This window comes from Capsicum annuum, chromosome 12 (genome assembly GCF_002878395.1).
Source record: "Capsicum annuum cultivar UCD-10X-F1 chromosome 12, UCD10Xv1.1, whole genome shotgun sequence".
NCBI classification, from domain to species: Eukaryota; Viridiplantae; Streptophyta; class Magnoliopsida; order Solanales; family Solanaceae; genus Capsicum; species Capsicum annuum.
Window position 1 is genome coordinate 33,873,079 of NC_061122.1, and position 5,259 is coordinate 33,878,337.

Consider the following 5,259-nt stretch of genomic DNA (forward strand, 5'->3'; position numbering starts at 1 on the left):
AGGGACTTTGTACCCATCTGGTAGGTCTACTCCCGGGTGAACACATAATTCATCATACCCTAAACTGTCGTGGTCCCTAGATCCATGAGACTCTTTGATCCTCGTGATATCTTCCTTCATATCTAGAAAATTCCTTTTATTCTTGGTCCTCCACTCTTTCTCCTTCTCCTCGTAATGGTCCATCTCGAGATTAGGAAGGGGTTCATAGGTGTCAGGGGATACAATGTCCTGAAGGGGATTTGGAAGGGAGGCTTGATTTTGTGGATGAAAGAAATTTGGTTGGCAAGTGGGAAGGATGTTTTGTAAATTGGGAAGGCTCTGCAGACTTTGCGAGTAGTTTAGCAGAATTTGAGAAGGATTTTGTGGATTTGGAAATGAATTTGGTGGATCCAAAGGTAGGTTTGACATATTTTGTGGATTTGGGAGTGAATCTTGCGGATTTGAAAATGTGTTTTGAGGATTTGGAAATGGATTCGAAGACTGGTTCTGTGGGGTTACAGACGGATTTTGTGGATGATAGGCGTCTGGGTTATTTTTACGATTAGTATTTTGGACAAATGGAGGAGCGGAGATGGATGATATGTTATTCGGATGATCTCCGAGAATAGGTGTACTAAGCGGAGAGATTTGGAGTGGAGTCCCGTGTCCCTCTGGAGCGGGGGCATTGACGGTGATGGCCAAGTTAGCCAAATACCGAGTGCGATTTACTTTTTCCTGAAGCATCTCTAACTTTTTTGCAAGTTCCGCAATCATCTAATTCTGTTCCGCTATCACATTGTCCCGAATAGTCTGGGCACTTTCCTCGTCATTTCCAGTCATTTTTGAATGATGGTCAGGGGATGAGATTTTGTGCGCTTTCGATCGGGTGAAGTGAGGATGTTCTGCCAGCTTATATCAACATGGAGTAATTTCTATTATCTGTAAAGTAAAACAACTCAAAGGCAGATGTGTTAGTTTCCGTATGTGATAAGTAATGCAAAATATTTGACAGATAATAACCATATAGAATTGTTTGAGTCTTAGACAAATTCATCCATAGGAGCATAGTGGATAAACTTTCCTTTGATCCAAATAAACACCACAAGCACACAAAACATTATAATAATGTGTATCTTAACTGGGGTGACCCTTTTTGAGCCAAGGGTTCAGGCTTAACGATTTTTGAAGAAAGTATATGCTTCCCTAAAGTCAATCCATTATCCCCTAACTTATATAGACACGAAACAGGCATAAATGCATATAAACGATAACAAAAGAGGGATACAATCTTTGGGGAAAAAGGGAAATAACATGAAAAAGGATAAGTTCCCGCACAGGGAAAATAGAAAAACTAGCTACTGGATGCTTCTTCGTCTACCTTTGCCTTCTTATATTTATCCACTTCTCATATTGGTGACATCCATCAGCGCTCAAATTGTTCCTTAGATGCAACCACCCAAATCGATCAATTTCTTGCTTAACTTGCTTCAATTCTTGTTACAAAAGTAAGCAAATCAAGTTTTTTCCCAACCCCCAAAGGATAATGGATTGAATTAGAAAGGCATACATTTTATTCAACACATAAATATGGTTTGTCTATAATTGACTCAGGGTCAATAGACGTAGGGCAGGTATTCTAATGGGCCCAATATCCCGCTCGGGTATTAGGTCGTCCTAGGCTCATGCCTAAAATAGGGTTTTGGTTTCATTCTATCCTAGGTGTATAGAGCGGGTTTGAACACGGGTTCTCAAGCAGACAACTTGAGTTTGAAAATACGAACAAAGTCAGGTGACTCACGTGCTGATAAGATGTTCGTATTTCCAACATATTTTGGAATTAAACAACAAGGGCTGGGACATCCACGAAACCCCAAAATAGTTTATAAGATGCAGGAAATGCCATGAGATGCGATAATTAAACTTTACATAATCTAAACACATAAACACATAAACACATAAATAGTTAATCAAAGACGAAATAAAAAATTTGGTTAGAACCTATTTAGGTCCCCAGCAGAGTCCCCATTTCTGTTTTATGGAAATTTTGACTTTTGAAAGAGAGTCGCCACTTAATTTTGAAAATGAATTAAGAAACCTTTATAAAAGTTACTTCGAACAATTCAAAATAGGAAAATCATTTTAAGTTAGATATTCTAGATAAGTGGTTCCTATTAACGTTTTAAGAAGGTGTTAGGCACCTAAAGCATCCGCTAACTTGCGGTTATCCGAGCTGTTTGAAAAATCGTCTTTTGATTAATTTTGAAAAGATTAATTTTGTCGAAAAGTGATTGATTAGGAAATTTATTTTTCTTTTTCTTTGGAAAAATCATTTTTTTAGAAACTTAGTTAGGGATTCAACTAGGTTCGCAAGAAACATGTAAACAAGAAGGAAAAGGGAAAGAGGAAAGGGGAGAAGTAGTGATTTAGGCTTTTAAGCCCAAACCGCCGTCCTTGTCCTAATCTAGTTTTTGAACTTTTAGCTTGAATCTTGCTCCACCTGTATTAAGTACAACTTTGGCTTCGAGGTCCAAATAAATAAATAAGAAAATTAATAAATAAGTAAAGATGACAATAAGTAAATAAATAAAATAACAAATGAGATTTTGAATCTTGTAGCAGCTTCCAATGTGGGACTCTAACCCATTCTTCTCCTTTTGATTACTTGCGTTAGTATTGTACCATAAGATTGATGTAATCGATTTTAGATCCTCTAAAGGATGGGCCTCCATGGACCGTTGCGTAATATAAGGAAAAAGAGCCAAATTGGACTCCCAAGGTAGTTCATTCAAAAAAGAAAAGAAAAATAATCAGTATCTATCCAAAGGTGTCACGTGACATAATGCGGAAGCAAATGGCCCAAAGTTTCTAGAATTAAAGCAAACATTCCAACTACAGCAACGAAGCAACATGGAAAGGACGGATAAGATAAACAACTCTAGCAATAAGTGAGAGCAACAAGTGAGAGCAATATCACTGGAGAAGAGAGCTATTGGTGAAGACAAGACTATAATGACAAAAGTGTACCAAAATGATAGAATTAGATTAGGAAAAATTTCACTTTATCAAACTTATTAGCTTGCAACCGTGGTTCAACCAAATTTTGACCTCTTTTTAATTGAGAAGGGGAAGATAGGGAGAAGTAAACTAAGCAGATTACTCAATCATATAATGAATTAAAGGGATAATCCATTAATGATCTTGAATCACCACAAAGCAACACCAAACTAGAACATGGTATTTGATTTTCCACTGAGACTTGAAACATTAGGATATGGGTCAAAAATAATTTTTCTTTTAATTGGTAAATTAAAGAAAATTTCAATCCAAATTTCGGATAGGAGAAAAAGTGTGTTGAGGCCGAAGAAACCTTTAACCGTGAAAAGAAAATTTTGTTCACTTGACATAATGTTAAAGAAAGGAACACAAGGTTAAAGGAAGGAAACTTTCAGCTACAGAGGTGTCACTATGGATTTTTTTTTCCAGCAACCAAGCAACTCAAACATCAACTTATTCGTAGAAGAATAGTAAAACTAGCATTGTGACACCAGGATACAAAGCAATTAGTCAAATAGTAGCAAATTGCACCCTAATGTTGAAATATGAAATAATATTTTGATGACCTATTCAAAATCCACGTTGCAGTAAGTTTGAAGGCTAACTAAACACCCACTATGAGAAGAAAGAATTGATTTAATAGTTAAGCGGATGAAACGATAAGTCGAAAGAAAATTATATGTATAATTTTCACCAAGGAAAAGTTATTACCAAAACGATGGTTGATATCCACCGATAGAAAGTGTCGCAATGACCTAAACAACATATTCAGGAAGATGGTTAAGACATTAACGACTAAAAAATAACATCACCACGAGACAGTAAGCTTCAACCCATCGAACTGACAGATGGGAGATTGACGATTAATCGAAAGGTTAGAATACAAATAGCGATGCAACAAACAAATGCACCGATAATCATTACAAGTAAATCTTATAACCATCGAAGCCATCTGCAGTAGGTGACTCCAGGCATTCTATGATTGATAACGGTGCTAACGAACAATGAAAAGAAATATCAAAATTAATAGAACGAGGAGTTTACCTATTTCGGAGCAAAAAACGGGACTCGAACCTATAATGAAAGCTCGACCACCGCTACTGGAAGGTTCCCGGAGAGAGGTTTCTTCATTCGCACCCAGACAACTTAGAAAGGGTTCTTTTAGAACACCAAATTTCACTCCCCAATTTTTGAGACTCTGATTTTTGCCTCTTCTGATTTTCCCAACCCTAGACCCCTAGGTTCCCAGTGAAGAATCCAAAAGAAAAAAAATCCCCAAAAGAAAAAAAAAATCCTCCTGGGAACAGTGACCAAGGGGTCTATTTATAGGAAACCAATTAGGAGGGGTCTGTTTGGAATTTTTCTGGAAAACATCTTCTGAAATTCCATTCCTGAAGCCCATTTTTCCGCCCCAGAATTGGGGGAAAATGAATTCTCCCCCATATCCAATTAAAATCTACAAAGTATGTATGAAATCATACCGTCGTTACCAAAATTTAAGGAATTTATCCGTTAAGGGGACACCTACGCGTCTTCTAGAGGATTCTTGGACTGATTTTGCATCAAAAATCATGCTAATCATATGAGGATTTTATGAACTCGAGTAAAGGTGAGGGAATTTTGACGAGAACAAACTGGTTGGGGTTCGGGTCATCGTTGAAATGGTTTGATTTGGCGACTGGATCGTTCATTAATTTTTGGTTTTTGAATATATGGTGTTCTTGTGGAGAAGAGGGGATAAGGAGGATATTTGATGTGGTCCAGGTCAGTATATATTTGGGCCTGGGAAATTAGGAGCAATAGTTGGCTGATTAGTAAAGGAAAAATGTGTATTGGCCTTATGATGAAATTTGGCTGGTAGGAATTGTTGTGATTGCTGTTGTATGGGTTGGGCTTGGTTTAAAAAGGTTTGGGCTAGTGGGGGCTGGTTTTGTATGGGTTAAATTGGGATGAAGGGTTTTGAGAATTTGGGTTAAAATTTTGGATTGAAATTTAGGGAATTACTTTAAATTCTAACCAATTTGAATATGAATTGATCAATTGTATCAAATTGGGGTCAATTTGATTTCAATTAGAGTCAAATTAATAAATTGACTATATCAAATCAAAATTTGATACGAATTAACACCTTGTTTAATATTGTGCTTCTTGATTTGATAAAATTAAACAAATATTTATTCAGATAAATTATTTTTTAAAGTAAATTATATTTAAATCAAGATTTCA

The 5,259-nt window shown here is 36.5% G+C and overlaps 1 long non-coding RNA gene across 1 annotated transcript; it reads right to left on the reverse strand.

The window, feature by feature from the left end:
• Window positions 1-2,453: 2,453 nt before the first annotated feature.
• Window positions 2,454-4,966, reverse strand: LOC124889510. Its single transcript, XR_007048564.1, has 2 exons — window positions 4,078-4,966; window positions 2,454-3,788 (listed from the first exon to the last, which is right to left on the reverse strand). It is a non-coding gene; the product is annotated as an uncharacterized LOC124889510 (long non-coding RNA).
• Window positions 4,967-5,259: the final 293 nt, after the last annotated feature.